At 42.5% G+C, this 25064-nt stretch overlaps 1 protein-coding gene and 1 pseudogene across 4 annotated transcripts in view; both read right to left on the bottom strand.

The window, feature by feature from the left end:
- LOC112228465 (cell adhesion molecule 1) overlaps nt 1-25064 on the bottom strand; it is a 495694-nt gene that overhangs the window by 328217 nt on the left and 142413 nt on the right. The window lies entirely within an intron of this gene.
- On the bottom strand, nt 8834-8891 carry LOC112229144 (annotated as a pseudogene).

Genomic DNA, 25064 nt, shown 5'->3' with positions numbered 1-25064 from the left:
TCCTCAGCACCCATGGGGTTTTGCCCTCAGTGTTTCCTCTCCCTCTCTCCGTCTCTCGGTGGGGCCGCTACGTGTGGAGCAGCCCGACGGCAGTAAGCAACAACAAAAAAGGAAGAAGCGAGAGAGGGTGGGGGCGTGCTAATCTTCCCCCTATTCTGTGGTTGGGCTGCGTTAGTTTACTGCCATAGTTGAGATGGAAGTAGAGAGGGAATGAGAGAGAGAGAGAAAAAAGAAAAGTTCCATCAGCACCTGGCCTGAGTTTTTACACTGGAGCTATGATCCCAGTGGGCTTGGCAGGGGTGAGGAAGAAGAGAGCCTGAGGGGTGGAGGGAGGAGAGAGGTGGGAGCCATTGAGGAGGAAAGGGATTATTTCACCTAATCCAAATGACAGCTACTACTTCACATAAGGGACTCCGTCTTTTTTTCAGTCTCCCTCTCCCATCACTTGAACGAGTCTTGAAACAATTCAAATCTAAATTGCTTCTCTTAGCCCTGAACACACCTGTAAGCTCTTTGGTGGGTGACTGTATGGAAGGAGGTCAAGAAGAACGAATCTGGTGGCGGGTGCGTCGTGGGATATCTAGGTTTACCGCCAGAAGGTGGCTCACAGACCCCCCACCCCCACTCACCCACCCCACCCACATTTGCATTGAATATTACAATGCGGCTTCGGGTCATTTAATTAGAAATCAGCAGAGCTGTGACAGCCAGGAGAGGCAGACGAAGCCTGGTGCCGTGGCCACAGTAGCGTGCCTCTCCCTGGGATTAGTTGCCGCACCAGCACAGGGGTGCCCTGATGGTCCACTTAGCTTAGCTGTATGGCCTTTAGCTCATAGCAGCTTAATAACCATCCCATTAAGGGATGTCTTTATCCTTGACATGGGCTTTAAAGCTGATGGAAGGGCCAGCTCAAGGGCTTGGGTCGCTTGTAACCAACGTGTTTCTGTTTATTGGATCTATTAAAAGTTCCCTGGCTGGCTCTCTCCTCCGGTTTGGGTGTTTTATAGAAGGAAAGTGAGGGAGACCATGTTGCCATTTGTGACCGCCCCTCTGAAGTCAAGATATTCAGCGTCTGACCCCGGAGAGAGAAATTAATGACATCTAAGGATTTGGCCTATTTCCCCACAAAGCAGGAAGAAAGAGAGAGCTGTCAGGAGAAACATGGAGTGTATTAATCCACCCCATGTGCTGAATGTCAGCCTCTTATCCTGCTAACAACTCAAGTAATTTTATATTTATAATGCTTTGCTTCCAAAAAATTATACAGATACCTTCCCAGGCAAGGAAAGGATTAGCATCTCACTCTCCTCTCCACCATTGGGGTAGAAACAAAAAGACATGAGCTGTGTTTGAATACTCATACTAACCGCATTAATCGTACTATTTGTGATGTAAATTAAGTATATAGTATGCTTATTGGTCATAGTATGGATATAGTTAGTACAACAAAAGTTCCGGATGTCGTACTACGTTAGCCAAAATACAAAATATACAAGCAGTGGACACTATTTCCATGCTTTTAGGGCCCATAATGCAATTCTTCAAAAAATGGTGTGGCTTTACATCATTTTCAGATTTGAAGAAAATGGCAGAAAATATGCAGCCAAAGTCCAACAATTCACAGCTTTAAATAATTATGACAGCAAGGTTGAGCAATGACTTTTCAAATAAATTACCTTACATGTTATGTTGGCTGACAATTTGTTCCTTACAAACCACCTAGCATATTATTACAGCAGTATGTACCGGTATGTTAGCTAGCTACCTAATGTTAGTTGGCTACTAACCAACGTTTGACTTATTACAGTCATACTTAGCTTAGCTAAGTGGTGTTGTTAATGGACATTTAGGTGCTTTCGTAAATTCGCTCTGGCTATCTACTCTGATTTCAGAGCACTCTCGTCTGAGTGTACCAGAGCGCAGAAAAAGTGACGAATTTACGAACGCTCAACACCCATGGAATATAACCGGTATCAGTAAACATCTTCAAAAAGTGTAATTAAATTGTTGACAGCAGCACAGTTTGTCACCAACGCTCTGGATAACATGAAAACTGCCTAACCATCGCTGCTAGGGTAAGTAAAATGGTCAAAGTGAGGTGTTCTCTTATGTGTGTCTGGAAGTAGCTAGCAAGCTAGCCAACGTTAGCCAGTTGGCATGGATGCCTGACTACCGTTGTAAGGTCAGAACTCTCAAATCAAGCCTACTCTTCGACCAGAGCATCCGGTGTGCGCTCTGAACACTCCGAGGAGCTAAATGCTCTGAATTTACAAACGGACAATCTGACAACCCTCAATTTATGAACACCCAGGGGGCACTCTGGCACTCCAGATTGAATTTAAGAATACACACGAAGTCTAAATGTCTAGCTAGTAATCTGTTATGCTAACAAGTTAGCAAGAGGTTGCATAGCAACAGCATCAACATCCAGTAGACCAGTGAAGCACTAGTACGCTTAACTGAAAGGATACCATTCGTTTAGCAGTGGTTCCCAACTTTTAATAGTCCTTTACCCCTTCAAACATTCAACCTCCAACTGTGTACCCCCTCTAGCACCAGGGTCAACGTCTTTGAAGCTGTCAGGCATACCCTTGGCAGCAAAAGCCTCTCGGTGGATGCTGCAGTGTACCCAAGTGGCATCGGGAGCAACTGCTTGCACGTGCGTTACCACTCCACTATGTCTCCCTGTCATGGCTTTTGTGCCATCAGTACAGATAGCAACACGTCTTGATCACCAAAGTACATTTGATGTCACAAAGCTGTCCAGAGCGTTTTTTAAATCATCTCATGTTGTCCTGGTTTCCAGAAGAAGAGGTCTTCCTTAATTGACCCCCCAATCAACGTAACGGACATATACCAGGAGCTGTGCCAGGCCCGCCACGTCTGTTGACTCATCAAGCTGTAACGCATATAATTCACTAGCTGGTATGCGAAGCAGTAACCGTTTCAAAACATCTCCTGCCATGTCACTGATGCGTTGTGAAACAGTGTTTGATGAGGGCATTGTCTGCATAGTTTTTTTGGCCTTTTCCCCCAGCATTGTCCCAGCCATATCCGCAGCAGCAGGAAGAATTAAGTCCTCCACAAAAGAATGAGGCTTGCCTGTTCTAGCCACTAAGTAACTCACCATATAAGAAATACACTTCTAGCCCCTTCTTATTAATGGTATCTGTTGCTTTTATAAACTCCGCAAACTGTCAACTGTGTTTAAAGGTAACAGTCAAAAGTAACAGTCAGTATCTGATGTGGCCACCAGTTGCAAGTATTGCAGTGCATCTCCTTCTCATGGACTGCACCAGATTTGCCAGTTCTTGCTGTGAGATGTTACCCCACTCTTCCACCAAGGCACCTGCAAGTTCCCGGACACCTGCAAGTTCGCGGAATGGCCCTAGCCCTCACCCTCTGATCCAACAGGTCCCAGACATGCTCAATGGGATTGAGATCTGGGCTCTTCACTGGCCATGGCAGAACACTGACATTCCTGTCCTGCAGGAAATCACGCACATAATGAGCAGTATCGCTGGTGGCATTGTCATGCTGGAGGGTCATGTCAGGATGAGCCTGCAGGAAGGGTATCACATGAGGGAGGAGGAAGTCTTCCCTGTAATGCACAGCGTTGAGATTGCCTGCAATGACAAGCTCAGTCCGATGACACTATAACACACCTCCCTAGACCATGACGGACCCTCCACCTACAACCAAATTGATGCCACTCCAGAGTACAGGCCTCGGTGTAACGCTCATTCCTTTGACGATAAACACGAATCCAACCATCACCACTGGTGAGACAAAACCGCAACTCGTCAGTGAAGAGCACTTTTTGCCAGTCTTGTGTGGTCCAGCAACGGTGAGTTTGTGCCCATAGGCAATGTTGTTGTCGGTGGTGTCTGAAGAGGACCTGCCGTATAACAGGCCTACAAGCCCTCAGTCCAGCCTCTCTCAGCCTATTGCGGACAGTCTGAGCACTGATGGAGGGATTGTGCGTTCCTGGTGTAACTCGGGCAGTTGTTGTTGCCATCCTGTACCTGTCCCGCGGGTGTGATGTCTGGATGTACCGATCCTGTGCAGGTGTTGTTACACGTGGTCTGCCACGGAGAGGACGATCAACTGCCCGTCCTGTCTCCCTGTAGCGCTGTCTTAGGAGTCTCACTGTACGGACATCGCAATGTATTGCCCTGGCCACATCTGCAGTCCTCATGCCTCCTTGCAGCATGCCTAAGGCACATTCACACAGATGAGCAGGGACCCTGGGCATCTTCCTTTTGGTGTTTTTCCAGAGTCAGTAGAAAGGCCTCCTTAGTGTCCCAGGTTTTCATAACTGACCTTAATTGCCTATCGTCTGTAAGCTGTTAGTGTCTTAACGACCGTTCCACAGGTGCATGTTAATTAATTGTTTATGGTTCATTCTACAAGCATGGGAAACAGTGTTTAAACCCTTTACAATTTAGATCTGTGAAGTTATTTGGATTTTAATGAATTATCTTTGAAAGACAGGGTCCTGAAAAAGGGACGTTTCTTTTTTTACTGAGTTTACTTGTCTTACTACTTGAAAGTTGTCTTTATTCTCGCTCAAAAAACTCCTGTGGCTTATTTTTCAAATTGTCATGTTTCGTTTCCAAATGTCTGCGTGAAGGTTTCCTGTATTTGACATTGTGTTGTTATTTCGCTGAACACTAGATGGTTTAATTTTATTTTGGGCAGAGAAACGAGGCTAGTCAGGTGAGAGAGAAAAAAACTCACCCAAATTTTCCAAGCTCAGTTGGAAAATATAAATGTACTGTTTGAAAATGTGATGAACTGTAATTTTTGTATTATGTTTAAAATGTGAATCACATTTTTATTTGGCCTACCCCCGACAGCTTTGAGCGTACCCCGGGGGGGTAAAAAAAAACATCTCTCCACTATTCAATTTCAACAAAATGCCAAGCAACAGTAGGTATTCTTCTTTAAAAATTGTGTAAGTGGTAACAGAAATGAAAAAGCAGCCTTGTCATTACCTATGAGCCATGGGGTTTTGGATACCGTGATGGAAGAATTTTGAGTATAGTTTACTAAACAATAGGCTCCTGCTGGCATTTATTCATCCAGAACAATGTCCTGTGTCAATGCCCCACGTTATGAGAGCTTCGAGGCTATAACCATCATTCAGCCTATATTCAACAGGCGCTGGGGGGTATCAATCCCCCACGTTATGAGCTTCGAGGCTATAACCATCATTCAGCCTATATTCAACAGGTGCTGGGGGTGTCAATTCCCCACGTTATGAGAGCTCCAAGGTTATAACCATCACTCAGCCTCATATATTAAACTTCTCATCATATACCAGAATGAAAATGAAAAGCATGCAATAAAAACCATCATTACAATCAAAACATTCCCCTTCGAAAAACAGAGGAGCAGGTGGCACACTACGAATCTTGAAAAAAAGAGAAAAAAAGAAAGCAGATGACCAACTCTGGCATTGCAAAGCATTAATCAAGGCCCTAGCCGGCCAGGAAATTAAATAAGGAGACAAAGAAATGGGCTGGGGGGAGGCTTTTGACCCCATGATATTGAGAGACGGTGCACTTGGGCTGCGGTATTTCATAAATTCATCATTGGCATAAAGGTAATAGAGCTTCGGAGCGGGGCAGCTAACGCTAACAATCACCGACAGACAGCCCTCCCCCTGAACGAGATGAAAAGGTAGAGCCTTTATGACGTGAGATTATAAAAGGTAAAAATGTGCTGCTAATGAGTAATTAGGCTGTTCTGTTGGAGGGACAGGCTCAGACCTTGACATGGAGACGACAGTAATTGCGGCCGTCAGAACAACCATCGATTCTCATTTTGAAATAAAACCCGTCTCGACATCGCCAGGCAGCTCTTGACGGGCGTGGGCTGACAGGTACTGTCGGCTGTAGTGAGGAGGAATATAGGCCTACCAACAATCCTCATTTTCGCCCCAGAACAGTCCAAATTGGCTGTGCTGTTATGCTCAGGGCATTCGTCCAGTGGGTTGGTATTTGAGCAAAGTTACTGGCTAGCTATAATCCCTCCAGCAAAACAACCTGCCCTTTATGATTCCTGTCCAGCTGATCAGTTTGTTTGGAGCAAGTAAGGACCTAATGATGAAGGGATAGAACAACATTAAGAAACCTCTTGATGTAGGCTTACTTGACCTGAAATTATGAAGTTTCCTACCAACTACGCAAAGCCTAAAATAGATGACCTGGACTGTGACACGATGTGACAGGAGATATGACGGCTATGCCCAAGGTCATTGGCAAGACTAGGCTTTTGAAACCATTATAGTACTGTAGGCTATATGATCTAAGAGGCTGAGCTCACTCAATGCTCAAATCAGTTTGAAGTGTTGAAACCGGAGGTAAGACCAGCGGCGTCAACATGGGTCATTTGGGCCACACACGGTTAACATGGACGATGACATCAGCACTGAGAGAGTCCCTTCAGGCTTCACAAATCGCCAAGTCCGCCTCATTGGGCCCTCCTGTCAAAGCATGCTGGAAAAGGAATTAAAAGCATCTATTGACCAAATTGACTCGGCTGGCAGAAGGAAGTCTCACTGAATGTGTGGTGTACTTAGCGAGGGGGAACTGTTGCCAATTTCTGCACTTAAGAACAGAATACTCAGGCTAGTTCCAGAGACACAGCGAGGGTCCTCCAGAAGCTTCATTTATTCTCAGCAGGAAACTGAGGCTGAAATGAGTTCTGCCGGAGACATAAATAGACTGTCAATATGAGAGGTCAGAATAAAAGCCCTTTTATTCCATCACAGGCTAGATTTCCATGTCTTTATATTAGAGAGAGAACTGCAAATCAGAAATAGACATTAACTTTTTCTTGTCTTTATTATCTTAAACACAACAAATGTATGTGTTGTATGGCAGCTTTATTCGCATCCAATCCAAGCTTGAGTTTCCATACGACCGTATCACTAATGAAGTGATTAGATTGATGCAGCTATCTGGACAACTTCAGCCATTGATTCCCTGTCGGTAATATTGACCTGTAATATTACATCAGACTGTGGTATTCCTTAGAAACATTGTTTTAACCTGAGATAGCCAATTACAGTAAAGATTATTCATGCAAAGAGCAGATCTCAACGCAACTTGGCATACCTTTATGAAGATACGTTATGCCCCATAGAAAACCACCAGGAGCAATGTCTCTACCTGGGTAAGGGGGTGTATGCCTAAGCAGCATAGCCTAACTTACGTGGCAACAATGTGTCATTGCAATTCAAATCTGGTAGAAAAGGCTGCTATTAACCCCATGTCTGACTGGTGAAAATAACCATGGGAAGTATTTGGAAAGGACATGGACACCAAGTCAGTTAAGAACAAATTCTTATTTACAATGATGGCCTACCCCAGACAAACCCAGACGACGCTGGGCCAATTGCATGCCGCCTTATGGGACTCCCAATCACGGCCGGATGTGATACAGGCTGGATTCAAACCAGGGACTGTAGTGACAGGGACCGTAGTGACGCCTCTTGCACTGAGATGCAGTGCCTTAGACCGCTGCGCCATTCAGGAGCCCAATTGCCAATGGACATGAAGCCCTGAGAACTGAACCTCAAGAACACAGCCACATCCCCCCTCTACTATCTATGGCAGGGTTCCCCAACTGGCGGTGGTTTTATTTGGCCAGGCAAGTTTTCTGAGATTTTTTTATTTTCATTGTTGGACATAGACTGTAAAAACACCAGGAAATCAGTTCCAAGTGATTTTAATTTAAGAAATCTATTCCCAAGTATTCCATGCATAATAGAGAGACACGTGATCGTATACAAATGTAAGCAAGGTTAGTGCGTCAATTTGCTGTACTAATTATTTGTAATTATGTCTCCGACCATCCACTCAAGAAAAAAAAATCGGCCCGCGGATAAATTTGGTTGGTGATCCCTGACCTATGGTATTCTCCTCAACCCCCCACCACAACTCTCCCTCTCCCGGCAGGCCCTGAGCTGAAGAGGTTAGGGCAGGCTAATGTTTACAATCTGTAATAATAACGCTGGGAACTGCCACTATAATCATCCTTGAACTAGGTTTAGCCTGGGCCTTATTGCAGTTATTAAAGAGGTAATTCAAGCCACCGCTGAGAATCTTTAGATTTCATTTAAGCCTTTTTGGATGATGCTGTGCGCTGACAATGGCCGTCCATCTTTCTAAACAGTCCTTATCTGAACGAAGGATCCCAGCCTCTGATTGTGCCGTTGATGGATAGCTCTCACGTTTTTTTCCCTTCGCACTCCCCCTCTCCTTATTTCTCACTTCACAAACTGTCCGAAGACTTTCCATTATCGCATAGTGAGAAGAGGCCACAGAGGATATAGTGGCTGTCCAGAAAAAAACTGGGGTTTATGAGAAGGCAAACGAGGGTAGAGAAGACGTGCTCCCCAATCTAAAGTGGCTTCCTCTCTTTGTTTACTTTCCTTCTTCTGCACTGATATGAAAACAACTCACCCGAGTACTAGGCCTACTGAGTAACCTTCTTTCATCTGTCCAACTCTTTTCAAATTTGTGTGAGGAGAATAGGACAGGTAGAGTGGGTATACAGTATGAGATTGCAGGCAGGCCACTCAGAGAATATAATAAAATAAATAATGTTTTAGTGTAACATACACCAGAGATAGGTGCATTGAAAGGTGTTGTTTCACAGGGTCAGCCAGAGTAGTACAGTGCCCCTCAAGTAAATTTGGGTTAAGTGCCTTGCTGAAAGGCACATGGACAGATTTTTCACCTTGTCTGCTCAGGCATTTGAACCAGCAACCTTACGGTTACTAGCCTAACGCTCTAAGACCTAGACTACCTGCCCCATAAAAATGGGAGCTTCTTCAATTGAAGATCCCTACTTGACAAATACTAAAAGAGCTAGTTTTCCAACTTGGAAGACACCTGATGCTCGTGTGGGAGTCCCTCTTATGTCGGTAATGAGGCAGCCTTCATTGCAATATCTGAGAAAAACCACCACACAACTTTCTTTTTGATGCTATATTAAAAAGACAAGCATTCATTGCCCAACTGCTTGGTGGAATCATGGATCTCTTTACAGGTCATAACTCAACTGAAGATATCTACATTCTCAGCTAAGCAAGGGTTGAGAGACGGCAAAAAAATTATGTTAGCAGAGAACAGAGAGAGATAAAGAGAGATGGACAGAGATAGAACCAGAGTGCGAACCAGAGAGAGAGAAGTTTGGCAAAGTTTAGAGCTGCCACCCAGCCTCCCAGAAGGCGGACTTGCAGTCAGCTTATAAGTCAAACTCCACTCAACCTTTCGTTTCCTTGTCTCCTCACTCTCCCTTCAACACAAAGAAAAGTATGGGGCAGAACAAGAAAAAGGGAAAACAAGCTTAACTGCTTAGAAATTCAAGGTAAACAACTCCTGTGTCGGGTGGATTTGAACAAAGGCTGCAAAGACTTTTTCCGCACCCAGTCGCACTAGCCGAGAATGCTAAATTAGCCCCAAATAAATTAACACCATGAAAGGTATACAAGACTCGCTCCAGGAAAATGTGTCCCTCATCGAAAAAAAACATGGTTCAGCGGGCCATTTAGCACATTCCCTCAATGACGAAGCCTATCAAAGCCTGGTATTAGCCCCTCAAAAGCTTGACAGAAGCCCAGAAGATTACTTAACTCTCTGTTTATTAGATTAAAGTGACAATCCCACTGTAAAGCTGAAGTGAATGAGCTGGTGATGAAACATCTTGCTTGCTGAACACAAAACCGAGCCACCGATAAGACCAGAAAACACCTCTTTAAGACGAAGACATATACAGTAAATGGTCAAAAGACTTGGACACCTACTCATTCCAGGGATTTTCTATATTTGTATTATTATCTACATTGTATAATAATAGAGAAGACATCAAAACTATGAAATCACACATGGAATCATGTAGTAACCAAAAAAGTGTTAAACAAATCAAAATATTTTATATTTGTGATTCTTCAAAGTAGCCACCCTTTGCCTTGACAGCTTTGCACACACTTGGCCTTCTCTCAACCAGCTTCGTGAGGTAGCCAACTGGAATGCATTACAATTAAGACATGAAGATCAGTCAATCCGGAAAACGCAGTCAAGCGCTATGATGAAACTGGCTCTCATGAGGACCGCCACAGGAAAGGAAGAACCAAAGTTAACTCTGCTGCAGAGGATAAGATCATTAGAGTTAACTGCACCTCAGATTGCAGCCCAAATAAATGCTTCAGAGTTCAAGTAACAGACACATCCTCAACTGTTCAGAAGAAACTGCGTAAATCAGGCCTTCTTGGTCGAATTGCTGCAAAGAAACCACTACTAAAGGACACCAATAATAAAAAGAGACTTGCTTGGGCCAAGAAACACAAGCAATGGATATTAGACCAGTGGGAATCTGTCCTTTGGTATGATGAGTCTTTGTAAGACACAGAGTAGGTGAATGGATGATCTCTGCATGTGTGGTTCCCACACTGAAGCATGGAGGAGGTGGTGTGATGGTGTGGGGACGCTTTGATAGTGACACTGTCAGTGATTCATGTAGAATTCGAGGCACGACCTAACCAGCATGGATACAACAGCATTCTGCAGCGATACGCCATCCCATCTGCTTTGCGCTTAATAGGAGTATAATTTATTTTTCAAAAGGACATTGACCAAAAACGCCTCCAAGCTGTGTAAGGGGTAATTGACCAAGAAGGAGAGTGATGGTGTGCTAGATCTGATGACCTGGCCTCTACAATCTCCCAACTTCAACCCAATTTTTATTTATTTATTATTATTTAACTAGGCAAGTCAGTTAAGATCATATTCTTATTTTACAGTGATGGCTGAGGCAATTGTGCGCCGCCCTATGGGATGCCCCGATCACGGCCAGTTGTAATACCCTGGTTCGATCCCTGGATGTCTGTAGTGACGCCTCTAGCACTGAGATGCAGTGCCTTCGACTGCTGCGCCACTCGAGTCCTAAATTGAGATGGTGTGGGATGAGTTGGACCGCAGAGTGAGGGAAAAGCAGCCAACAAGTGCTCAGCAAACGTGGGAACTCTTTCACGACTGTTGGAATAGCATTCCTTGTGAAGCTGGTTGAGAGAATACCAAGAGTGTGCAAAGCTGTCATCAAGGCAAAGGGTGGCTACTTTAAAGAATCTCAAACATAAAATATATTTTGATTTGTTTAACACTTTTTTGGTTACTACATCATTCCAAATATGTTATTTCATAGTTGTGATGTCTTCACTAATATTCTAAAGAAGTAGAATATAGTAAAAATAAAGAAAAACCCTTGAATGAGTCGGTGTGTCCAAACTTTTGACTCGTACCGTATAACCAACTCATTGTTTCCTTTTTATCAAGCGCTAACTATTAGCCTTAGGCCTCCAATGGACATTCGTCAAAGATGGCTTCATAGATTCCTGATTTGGAACTCAAAGGGTTGAAGGGCATTGGCAATTAAGAATCTCATTAGCAATAGCCATAGCATGCTCTCTGCTCCTGTGTCATGGACTTCCCACACCCTCACACATCATTAGCAGTCAATGCCAATCAGGAAGAAGAAAAAAAAGGGGGGGGGGGTGTATTTGTAGTCCAGGTAGCAACCATGATTGTTTACCAAAATGCTCAAAAGATTTAAAAAACGGATGGGAAATGTGCTTACTGACACAGCGTGGTACAGCACAGTCATTAAATAATTACAGCAAGCATCAATGCCTTAGGAATTAAAATAAAATAAACACTTTGGGCGCTAAAATAAACAGCCATGCTAATCCATCAGGCATCATCAGAGACCTCCTGTCATCTCGCGCAGTATACCACCCGTCCGCAGCTGTAATTAACTCATTTTGGTACGACGTGACAGCAAACAAAAAAAATAATAAATGAAAAATGACAAACAAGACTTCGGGAAAAAAGTACAGGAAGTTGCTATGGAGACCAGAAGCATATCAGTGTTCTAATTTGGAGTGGGCCCAGCTAAATAATTGCCAGAGTTAACTAACCAAATCAGAGTTCTAGCTGTCGATGGCACATAATGAATCATGCTATCAGATGTGTTATGGCCGATTAAATGTTTGATAAACTATATTAAATCAAATCTCAAATAGAAGAAATTTCACACTAGTTTCAAATAAATGAGTTTAAATAAACCTCTCAGAATAGAGTATCATAGAGTATCATAGAGCCCGCTCAATTGACCAAGTATCATGATTAGTTTATTAATTCATTTGACTATTTTAAAAACAAGCACACATACAACTTGAAAAAGACATGCAGTACCAGTCAAAAGTTCAAGGGGTTTTCTTTATTTTTACTATTTTCTACATTGTAGAATAATATTGAAGACATCAAAACTATGAAATAACATATTTGGAATGATGTAGTAACCAAAAAAGTGTTAAACAAATCAAAATATATTTTCGATTTGAGATTCTTTAAAGGAGCCACCCATTGTCTTGATGACAGCTTTGCACAAGTCTGGAATTCTCTCAACCAGCTTCACCTGGAATGCTTTTCCAACAGTCTTGAAGGAGTTCCCACATATGCTGAGCACTTGTTGGCTGCTTTTCCTTCACTCCGCGGTCCAACTCATCCCAAACCATATCAATTTGGTTGAGGTCGGGGATTGTAGAGGCCAGGTCATCTGATGCAGCACTCCCATCACTCTTCTTCTTGGTAAAATAGCCCTTACACAGCCTGGAGGTGTGTTGGGTCATTGTCCCGTTAAAAAACAATTGATAGTCCCACTAAGCCCAAACCAGATAGGATGCAGCATGCTGTGGTAGCCATGCTGGTTAAGTGTGCCTTGAATTCTAAATAAATCAGAGACAGTGTCACCAGTAAAGCACCCCCACACCGTAGCACCTCCATGCTTTACGGCATCTCACAAAGTGGTTGGAACCAAAAAATCTCCAATTTGGACTCCAGACCAAAGGACTCATTTCCACCGGTCAAATGTCCATTGCTCACGTTTCTTGGCCCAAGCAAGTCTCTTCTTCTTATTGGTTTCATTTAGTAATGGTTTTATTGCAGCAATTCGACCATGAAGGCCTGATTCACGCAGTCTCCTCTGAACAGTTGATGTTAAGATGTGTCTGTTACTTGAACTCTGTGAAGCATTTATTTGGGCTGCAATTTCTGAGGCTGGTAACTCTGATGAACTTATCCTCTGCAGCAGAAGTAACTCTGGGTCTTCTATTCCTGTGGCGGTCCACACGAGAGCCAGTTTCATCCTAGCGCTTGATCGTTTTTGTGTGCACTTGAAGAAATGTTCAAAGTTCTTTTCCGTATTAACTGACATTCATGTCTCAAAGTAATGATGGACTGTTGTTTCTCTTTGCTTATTTGAGCTGTTCTTGCCATAATATGGACTTGGCCTTTTACCAAATAGGGCTATCTTCTGTATAACACCCCTACTTTGTAACACAACCGATTGCCTCAAACGCATTAAGAAGGAAAGTTGTATGATGGCGTCGACAGAGATGTTCACCTCGCTTCGAATTCTTAGGAAACTATGTAGTACTTTGTTTTTCATGTATTATTTCTTACATTATTACCCCAGGAAGTCTTAAGTCCTCTTACATACAGCTGGGAAGAACTGTTGGATATAAGAGCAACGTCAACTTACCAACATTAGGACCAGGAATACGACTTTCCAGAAGTGGATCCTCTGTTCGGACCACCACCCAGGACAATGGATCTAATTCCAGTAGTCAACCCAAAACAACGGCACCGCAGAAGGGGCAGAGGAACAGGTCAGCTGGTCAGGCTCTGTAGACGTGCACGTCACCCACCGCTCCCAAGTATACGAATAGACAATGTCCAGTCTCTTGACAACAAGGTAGATGATATTTGAGCAAGGGTTGCCTTCCAGAGAGACATCAAAGATTGTAACATTTTCTGTTTCACGGAAACATGGCTCACTTGGGATATGATGTCGGAATTGGTTCAGCCACCGAGCTTCTCCATGCATCGCACCGACAGAGATAAACACCTCTCTGGGAAGAGGAAGGGTGGGGGTGTATCATAACATACAGGAACTCAAGCCCTGCTGCTCACCCGACCTAGAATTCCTTACAATCCAATACGTCCATTTTACCTACCAAGAGAATTATTGTCAGTTATAGTCACAGCTGTGTACATTCCCCCTCAAGCAGACACCAAGACGGCCATCAAGGAACTTCACTGGAATATATGCAAACTGGAAACCATACATCCGGAGGCTGCATTTATTGTAGCTGGGGATTTTAACAAAGAAAATTTGAAAACAAGGCTACCTAAATTCTACCAGCATATGGCGCATGGGCAACACCCTCGACCACTGCTACTCTAACTTCCACGATGCATACACGGCCCTCCCCCGCCCTCCATTTGGCAAATTCGACCACGACGCCATCTTGCTCCTACCGTCTTATAGGCAGAAACTCGCAACAGCGCCTCTTCAACCTCAGGAGGCTGAAGAAATTTGGCTTGTCACCTAAAACCCTGATAAACTTTTACAGATGCACAATCGGGAGGATCCTGTGTCACAGCCTGGTATGGCAACTGCACCACCCTTAACCGCAAGGCTCTCCAGAGGGTGGTGCGGTCTGCACAACGCATCACCGGGGGCAAACTGCCTGCCCTCCATGACACCCACAGTACCCTATGTCACAGGAAGGCCAAAAAGATCATTAAGGACATCAACCATCCGAGCCACTGCCTGTTCACACCGCAACCATCCAGAAGGCGGGGTCAGTACAGGTGCATCAAAGCTGGGACCGAGCGACTGAAAAACAGCTTCTATCTCAAGGCCATCAGACTGCTAAACAGCGATCCCTAACTGAGAGAGGCTGCTGCCTACATTGAGACCCAATCACTGGACACTAATAAATGGATTACTAGTTACTTTATACAATGCCACTCTAAATAATGCCACTTTAATAATGTTTACATATCTTACATACTCATATCACATGTATATACTGTATTTTATTCTATCTATTGCCACTCGGGCCATTGCTCATCCATATATTTACATGTACATATTCTCATTCCCCCCTTATATTTGTGTGTATTAGGTAGTTGTGTGGGAATTGTTAGATTACTTGTTAGATATTACTGCACTAGAAACACAAGCATTTCGCTAGACTCGCATTTAACATCTGCTAACCATGTGTATGTGACAAATGAAATTTGATTTGATAAATTCCACAAATTCAATTTTAACAAGGCACACAAGTAAATTGAAATGCATTCCAAGTGACTACCTCATGAAGCTGGTTGAGAGAATGCCAACAGTGTGCAAAGCGGTTATCAAGGCAAAGGGTGGCTATTTGAAAAATCTCAAATATAAAATATATTTTGATTTGTTCAACACTTTTTTGCTTACTACATGATTCCATGTGTAAGTTTTGATGTCTTCACTATTATTCTACAATGTAGAAAATAGTACAAATAAAAACCCTTGAATGAGTAACAATGTTATTATTGCAGTTACATCGTAGCAGAGAAAAAAAGTAAATTGAGCGGCCTCCCCAACCCCTTATAGACACCTTATCTAGATTAACTCTGTTGGCGGCTGGTAGGCTAAACATGTACCAACCTTACCTGATATCTAATGAAATGTAGGCCTGGGTCTATACATCCTTGCTGAAAAGGTGCCCAAAGGTGCAATTAAGACCAAAGTGCATACTCTCTGATACGCCTGCCTCTTCAACGTGCAGCACATCAACAGTCAATGCAATGATTATGGCGCAATCCTCCCATTATCGCTGCTTGTCTGATTTCTCCTCTCCCTCTTTATCCCAGCACCATGGCTTGTCTAAGTGCCTCACCTATCAATCATCTTTATGCTGTGCTGAGAAGATTCATTATACCTGGAAGACAGTCGAAGATGAGATTCACTAACTACAAATTCATGATTTGGGGTAAAAACACATAGGCAAAAACACTACAGGATGGCTGCCATGCACAAGTACTGTACATGTTGCCAAACACAGGAGGATCAATCAGGCTAATGGTGCATTTCAGAGGCAAGTGTAGGTAACCAGGGCTAACATGCACCAGTGGCTCGATTGCATGTAAAGATGGAACAAACAGAGGACTATTGCATGATAAACAGAGCTGGCAACATGCACCATGGCATGGTTGCCCACCTCACTTTTTTCTCTCCCTCTCTCTCCCTCTTGCTCTGTCTGTCTCTTTCGCTCTAGCTGTCTCTCGCCTATTAGAATTTATGTTCCAGAAACATCTCGGAGCCAGGAGCCATTTGGAGCTGAAATAAATGTTGGCGAAAAATGAGCAGAGCAAAAGGCGACATTACCTCATGGGGAAAGAAAAGAAGTACATTGTTTCTCATTCTATCTCCTTCAGCCAACTTTCACACAGTAAACAGGGCTGTGAAGAAAAGGATGAATATGCTAGAGGACTTACCACACAATTGGCCAACCTTTCTTTGGGAAGTACAAAAGGTTTGATATATCTAACAAGCAAGCGAGTTAGGAGTTTACTTAGGGCTTGGCGATATGTCCTAAAAATCATACCTCTTTTTTTTGGTTTTTACGTATGGGTGATTCACATCTTTAAAAAAGACATATATACAGTGCCTTGCGAAAGTATTCGGCCCCCTTGAACTTTGCGACCTTTTGCCACATTTCAGGCTTCAAACAAAGATATAAAACTGTATTTTTTTGTGAAGAATCAACAACAAGTGGGACACAATCATGAAGTGGAACGACATTTATTGGATATTTCAAACTTTTTTAACAAATCAAAAACTGAAAAAGCCCCCTTAAGTTGGCGCGTGCAAAATTATTCAGCCCCTTTTTTCCTACTTTCAGTGCAGCAAACTCTCTTTCCAGAAGTTCAGTGAGGATCTCACTGAATGATCCAATGTTGACCTAAATGACTAATGATGATAAAGATACAATCCACCTGTGTGTAATCAACTATAGTCTCCGTTCCAGTAAATGCACCTGCACTGTGATAGTCTCAGAGGTCCGTTAAAAGCGCAGAGAGCATCATGAAGAACAAGGAACACACCAGGCAGGTCCAAAACGAGATACTGTTTGCTGAAGAAGTTTAAAGCTGGATTTGGATAATCAAAAAGATTTCCCAAGCTTTAAACATCCCAAGGAGCACTGTGCAAGGGCTTGAAATAATATTGAAATGGAAGGAGTATTTAACAGACCACTGCAAATAGAAAATTAACAATAATGACCTACTTCTTGTAGGAGGCGTTATAGAAAATGAACAATAATGACCTACTTCTTGAAGCAGGCATTATAGAAAATGAACAATAATGACCTACTTCTTGTAGCAGGCGTTCCAGAACATGAACAATCTCTCAAGCACCAACTCAAGTGTTGGGTAGTAGCCAGCTAATTTTTATATACACTAAACAAAAATATAAAATGCAACAATTTAAAAGATTTGACTGTGTTACAGTTCATAGAAGGTTATCAGGCCCTAATCTATGGATATCACATGAGTGGGCATGGGCGCAGCCATGGGTGGGCATGGGCCCAACCTCTTGAGAGCCAGGTCCACCCACTGGGGAGCCACGCCCAGTCAATGAGAATGAGTTTTTCCCCAACAAAGAGCGTTATTACAGATAGAAATTCTCCTCAGCACCCACCCACCCCAATGGTGGAACAAACTTCCCCCTGATGCTAGGACAGATGAGTCCCTGCACATCTTCAAACAGTATCGTAAATAATCCTCCTCCTCACCTCGACCCCCTCCCCCCTTTAACCAGCACTTAAACTTGACTCCCCTCCACCCCACTCTCCCTTCTAGCTCTGACTTTACTGATATCTACTTTATTGGGGAAACATTTTCTTTCTATGCCTGTGATATGTGGTTCTCACCTAGCAATCTTAAGATGAATGCACTAACTGTAAATTGCTCTGGATAAGAGCATCTGCTAAATGACTAAAATGTCAAATCTAAATTAACTTGGCGAAGGACAAATGCTGACTAACAGGGATGTAAACAAATTTGTGCACAAAATTTGAGAGAAAGCTTTTTGTTTGTATGGAACATTTCTCTGATATTTTATTTCAGCTCATGAAAAATGGGACCAACACTTTACATGTTGCGTTTACATTTTATTTGAGTATATTTAAAATCTAGAAAGCTAGCAAATAGATCCAAGTTACCAAGGTAGAACAGTTGAATTGTTATGAACACACCCTTCTCTGTCAGTCTCCAAATGATGGCCTGTCCGCTTTCTTCAGATATTGAAATCAAGTGGCCTATCTTACTTCTATATAATTGCTTTGTATACTCATATACAGATTAGACAGCTAGTATAACAGTCTGTGGCTAAAATGCTGTTAACGGTACATGGTACGGCAATGGAGCACGCGACAGAAACTGAGCATTCATTTTCCAGAATGTATATTGATACTCCTGTTTCAGTAGTCTGCTCTTCGCAAAATGTGAGGAGTTGAGACAGGAAAAAGGGTATTGTTAGAAAGGTTCTTCTCCTCTATTACAGTAAAATAATGTCTCAATGTGTTTCAGTGTCCATATGACCCATTCTGTTGGACCAAACCTCAAAAGCAAAGAGCGAGTTGAAAACACTTCTTGTCAAAGAGGAAGAAGTTATCTTTCATGTTTGTTGTTCTGAGTGGCAGGGGGAGGAGCTTGTTGTCTGTGTGTAAATGAAAAGGTGCACAGCCACAGCAAAAGGAACGAAGGAGACCTGAAAGACGACATGAGAACAAGCAGACAAATTATAATCATTTATTTTTTATAACCTCAAATCTTGCGATACAGGCATTTGAATTAGGGATGGATAAAAATGTACAGAATAATTATCTGGAGGAAAATGGAGGAGGATCATGCTTTTTCAATTTCAGTGAAGGGGAGGGATTAGTATTTTTTTTAATCTAGTCCAGGACAGGGCCATGTAAATTGTAATTGATAAAATGTCTATATTTTTCAGTGTTTTAGAATGAGTTGCTTTATTAGGCGTGATACAGTACACGCATGATCGATGCCGCCCCTCATCTCTGATTCTCGCAGGACACGAAATATCAAGTGTTTAGTGTGGTCTCAATCAAATGATCCATAGCCTGTAGCTATAGAGTGCATTCAAAAAGTATTCAGAACACTTCACTTTTTCCACAATTTCTCCATCAATCTACACACAATACCCCATAATGACCTTTTACTTTGTTGAAGCACCTTTGGCAGCAATTACAGCCTAGTCTTCTTGGGTATGACGCTACAAGTTTGGCACACCTGTATTTGGGGAGTTTCTCCCATTCTTCTCTGCAGATCCTCTAAAGCTCTGTCAGGTTGGATGGGGAGCGTCAATGCACAGCTATTTTCAGGTCTCTCCAGATACATTGGGGCAAAAAAGTATTTAGTCAGCCACCAATTGTGTAAGTTCTCCCACTTAAAAAGATGACAGAGGCATGTAATTTTCATCATAGGTACACTTCAACTATGACAGACAAAATTATATATTTTTTTCCAGAAAATCACATTGTAGGATTTTTTATGAATTTATTTGCAAATTATGGTGGAAAATAAGTATTTGGTCAATAACAAAAGTTTCTCAATACTTTGTTATATATACTTTGTTGGCAATGACAGAGGTCAAACGTTTTCTGTAAGTCTTCACAAGGTTTTCACACACTGTTGCTGGTATTTTGGCCAATTCCTCCATGCAGATCTCCTCTAGAGCAGTGATGTTTTGGGGCTGTTGCTGGGCAGCACGGACTTTAAACTCCCTCCAAAGATTTTCTACGGGGTTGAGATCTGGAGACTGGCTAGGACACTCCAGGACCTTGAAATGCTTCTTACGAAGCCACTCCTTCATTGCCCGGGCGGTGTGTTTGGGATCATTGTCATGCTGAAAGACCCAGCCACGTTTCATCTTCAATGCCCTTGCCGATGGAAGGAGGTTTTCACTCAAAATCTCACGATACATGGCCCCATTCATTCTTTCCTTTACACGGATCAGTCGTCCTGGTCCCTTTGCAGAAAAACAGCCCCAAAGCATGATGTTTCCACCCCCATGCTTCACAGTAGGTATAGTGTTCTTTGGATGCAACTCAGCATTCTTTGTCCTCCAAACACGACGAGTTGAGTTTTTACCAAAAAGTTATATTTTGGTTTCATCTGACCATATGTCATTCTCCCAATCTTCTTCTGGATCATCCAAATGCTCTTTAGCAAACTTCAGACGGGCCTGGACATGTACTGGCTTAAGCAGGGGGACACGTCTGGCACTGCAGGATTTGAGTCCCTGGCAGCGTAGTGTGTTACTGATGGTAGGCTTTGTTACTTTGTTCCCAGCTCTCTGCAGGTCATTCACTAGGTCCCCCTGTGTGGTTCTGGGATTGTGATCATTTTGTGATCATTTTGACCTCACTGGGTGAGATCTTGCGTGGAGCCCCAGATCGAGGGAGATTATCAGTGGTCTTGTATGTCTTCCATTTCCTAATAATTGCTCCCAGAGTTGATTTCTTCAAACCAAGCTGCTTACCTATTGCAGATTCAGTCTTCCCAGCCTGGTGTAGGTCTACAATTTTGTTTCTGGTGTCCTTTGACAGCTCTTTGGTCTTGGCCATAGTGGAGTTTGGAGTGTGACTGTTTGAGGTTGTGGACAGGTGTCTTTTATACTGATAACAAGTTCAAACAGGTGCCATTAATACAGGTAACGAGTGGAGGACAGAGGAGCCTCTTAAAGAAGTTACAGGTCTGTGAGAGCCAGAAATCTTGCTTGTTTTGTAGGTGACCAAATACTTATTTTCCACCATAATTTGCAAATACATTCATTAAAAATCCTACAATGTGATTTTCTGGACTTTTTTCTCATTTTGTCTGTCATAGTTGAAGTGTACCTATGATGAAAATTACAGGCCTCTCATCTTTTTAAGTGGGTGAACTTGCACAATTGGTGGCTGACTAAATACTTTTTTGCCCCACTGTATGTTCGATTGGGTTCAAGTACGGGCTCTGGCTGGGCCACTCAATGACATTCAGAGACTTGTCCTGAAGCCACTCCTGCATTGTCTTGGCTGTGTGCTTAGGGTTGTTGTCCTGTTGGAAGGTGAACCTTTACCCCAATCTGAGGTCCTGAACGCTCAGGAGCAGGTTTTCATCAAAGATCTCTCTGTACTTTGCTCCGTTCATCTTTCCCTCGATCCTGACGAGTCTCCCAGTCCCTGTTGCTGAAAAACATCCCCACAGCATGATGCTGTCACCACGATGCTTCACCATAGGGATGGTGCCAGGTTTCTTTCAGACGTGACCCTTTGCATTCAAGACAAAGTGTTCAATCTTTAATTGGCAAACTCCAAGCGGGCTGTCATGTGCCTTTTACTGAGAAGTGGCATCCATCTGGCCAGTCTCCCATAAAGGCCTAATTGGTGGAGTGCTGCAGAGATGGTTGTCCTTCTGGAAGGTTCTACCATCTCCACAAAGGAACTCTGGAGCGCTGTCAGAGTGACCATCGGTATATTGGTCATCTTCCTGACCAAGGCCCTTCTCCCCTGATTGCTCAGTTTGGCTGGGCGGCCAGCTCTAGGAAGAATCTTGGTGGTTCCAAACTTCTTCCTTTGAAGAATGGTAGGAGGCCACTGTGTCCTTGGAAACCTTCAGATCTGTGCCTCGGCACAATCTTGTCTCGGAGCTCTACGGACAAATCCTTCGACCTCATGGCTTGGTTTTTGCTCTGACGTGCACTGTCAACTGTGGGACCTTATATAGACATGTATGTGCCTTTCCAAATCATGTCCAATCAATTGAATTTACCACAGATGGACTCCAAATAAGTTGTAGAAATATCTCAAGGATGATCAATGGAAACTAGATGCACCTGAGCTCAATTTCGAGTCTCATAGCAAAGGGTCTGAATACTTCTGTAAAAAGAAAAAGGTATTTATTTTTATACAGTACCAGTCAAAGGTTGGCACTCATTCCAGGGTTTTTCTTTATTTGGACTTGTTTCTACATTGTACAATAATAGTGAAGACATTGAAACTATGAAATAACATAAGGAATCATGTATTTACCAAAAAAGTGTTATATTAAAATATATTTTATAGTTGAGATTCTTAGCCACCCTTTGCCTTGACACATTTCTTCAAGTGCAGTTGAAAAACCATCAAGCGCTATGATGAAACTGGCTTTCATGAGGACCACCACAGGAACGGAAGACCCCGAGTTACCTATGCTGCAGAGGATCAGTTCATTAGAGTTAACTGCACCTCAGATTGCAGCCCAAATAAATGCTTTACAGAGTTCAAGTAACAGACATCTCAACATCAACTGTTCAGAGGACACTGCGTAAATCAGGCCATACTGGTCAAATTGTTGCAAAGAAACCACGACTTAAGGACACCAATAAGAAGAGGACTTGCTTGGGCCAAGAAACATGAGCAATGGTGGAAATGTGTCCTTTGGTCTAATGAGTCCAAATTTGAGATTTTTGGTTCCAACCGCAGGGTCTTTGTGAGACGCAGAGTAGGTGGACGGATGAAGCATGGAGGAGGTGGTGTGATGGTGCTTTGCTGGTGACTGTCAGTGAATCATTTAGAATTCAAGGAACACTTAACTAGCATGATTACCATAGCATTCTGCAGTGATATGCCATCCCATCTGGTTTGTGCTTAGTGGGACTAACATTTGTTTTTCAACAGGACAATGACCCAAACATACCTCCAGGCAGTGTAAGGGCTATTTGACCAAGAAGGAGAGTGATGGAGTGCTGCATCAGATGACCTAGCCTCCACAATCACCCGATTGAGATGGTTCGGGATAAGTTGGACCACAGAGTGAAGGAAAAGCAGCCAAGTGCTCAGGATATGTGGGAACTCCTTCAAGACTGTTGGAAAAGCATTCCTATAGAAGCTGGTTGAGAGAATGCCTAGAGTGTGCAAAGCTGTCATCAAGGCTACTTTGAAGATTTGTTTAACCCTTTTTGGTTACTACATGATTCCATATATGTTATTTCATAGTTTTGACTTATTCACTATTATTCTACAATGTAGAAAATAGTACAAATATAGAAAAACCCTTGAATGAGTAAGTGTCCAAACTTTTGACTGGTACTGTACATTTGAAAAATGTCTAAAAACCTCTTTTCGCTTTGTCATTATGGAGTAGTGTGTGTAGATTGATGAGGAATTGTTTTATTTAATCCATTTTAGAATAAGGCTTTAACGTAACAAAATGTGGAAAAAGTGAAGGGGTCTGAATACTTCCCGAATGCACTGTAGGCTACGAAGTGCATGCCTGGAGAAGCACATCAAAGTTATATTTCTAAGACAGCTGTAGGGATGGTGTAAATTAAACTAGACTGTATTTCACACTGCACTGGATATAACAACCCTGAGTCCCGGCCTGCTCTACTCTTGCTGATCAAAAACTTGTTTGTGTGCTGCTTAACCATTAGCTGTGCTGTTTAGGCCTAACGTGGCAGTTCATGAGGAATGTCAAAGGCTTCTTCCGGCTTCTTCCGAAAAAATGCACTCTCTTATGCGCGGACTAGACTATAGCCTGTGTTCTGTTCAGTTTGAGAAGGAGAGCGCAAAGATGAAGAGTAAGATCTGAGGTCAAATTTGATAGCTTGTTTCTAGCGTAATTGATTTGATTAAAAACAATTTGTTTCTTGCTCATGATGTATTTTTCATCAGAGTTATTGACCTCACAATAAGGCAGATTTCAAGTAACTTGCATTGGGGTGCCCAAACTTGAAGCAGCAGTCACTGCACCATCAATCGGAAATTGACAGCTCATGTTGCTGAAAGTAGGCAAATTAATTTCAACCATCTTCATTTTAATTAGACTTTACTAAAAACAAGAGGGCTTTGTGTTGGAGCATATTTCTTCCTATTTAAGAAAAAAGAGATAGTAGTTTTGTCTGTCAAACAGGTAGGCCTATAGGCTGATATATCCAGATGCAGATGCTAATATATGCATATTATTAGTAGTATTGGATAGAAAACACTCTGAAGTTTGTAAAACTGTTTAAATAATGTCTGTGAGTATAACAGGCAGGCGAAAACCTGAGAAAAATCCAACCAGGAAGTGGGAAATCTGAGGTTTGTAGTTTTTCAACTCTTTGCCATTCCAATATACAGTGTAAATGGGGTCATATTGCAATTCCTAAGGCTTCCACTAGATGTTAACAGTCTTTAGAACTTTGTTTGAGGCTTCTACTATGATGGGGGAGAGAATGAGAGGGGATTGAGCCAGGTGTCTGGCAGAGTGCTAACTCTCTCGTGACGCGGTCACGAGAGAGTTAGCTCTCGTTCCATTGCTTTTCTACGGACATAGGAATTCTCCAGTTGGAACATTATTGAACATTTATGATAAAAACATCCTAAATATTGATTCTATACTTATTAGTTTTACATGTTTCTACGACCTGTTATATAACTTTTTGAACTTTTCGTCCGACGTTCGGCTGGACCTGAACGCGCGTTTGGATTTGTTTACCAAACACCCTAACAAAAGAAGCTATTTGGACATAAATGATGAACTTTATCAAACAAATCATTTATTGTGAAACTGCGATTCCTGGGAGTGCAATCTGATGAAGATCCTCAAAGGTAAGTGAATATTTATAATGCTATTTCTGACTAATGTTGACTACACAATATGGCAGATATTTTTTGGGTTGCTTTGTTGTCTGAACGCTGTACTCAGATTATTGCATGGTGTGCTTTTTCCATCAAGTTTTTTTTAAATCTGACACAGCGGTTGCATTAAGGAGAAGTATATCTCTAATTCCATGTATAACACTTCAACATTTATGTTGAGTATTTCTGTAAATTGATGTGGCTCTCTGCAAAAGTTGTAGAACTACTGAACGTAACGCGCCAATATAAAATTAGATTTTTTTATATAAATATGCACTTTATCGAACAAAACATGTGTATTGTGTAACATGAAATCCTATGAGTGTCATCTGATGAAGATCATCAAAGGTTAGTGATTAATTTTATCTCTATTTGTGCTTTTTGTGAATCCTCTCTTTGGCTGGAAAAATGGCTGTGTTTTTCTGTGACGTGGTGGTGACCTAACATAATCGTTTGTGGTGCTTTCGCTGTAAAGCCTTTGTGAAATCAGACA

This window comes from Oncorhynchus tshawytscha, linkage group LG30 (genome assembly GCF_018296145.1).
Source record: "Oncorhynchus tshawytscha isolate Ot180627B linkage group LG30, Otsh_v2.0, whole genome shotgun sequence".
NCBI classification, from domain to species: domain Eukaryota; kingdom Metazoa; phylum Chordata; class Actinopteri; order Salmoniformes; family Salmonidae; genus Oncorhynchus; species Oncorhynchus tshawytscha.
This window is presented reverse-complemented; position numbering and strand designations above follow the sequence as displayed.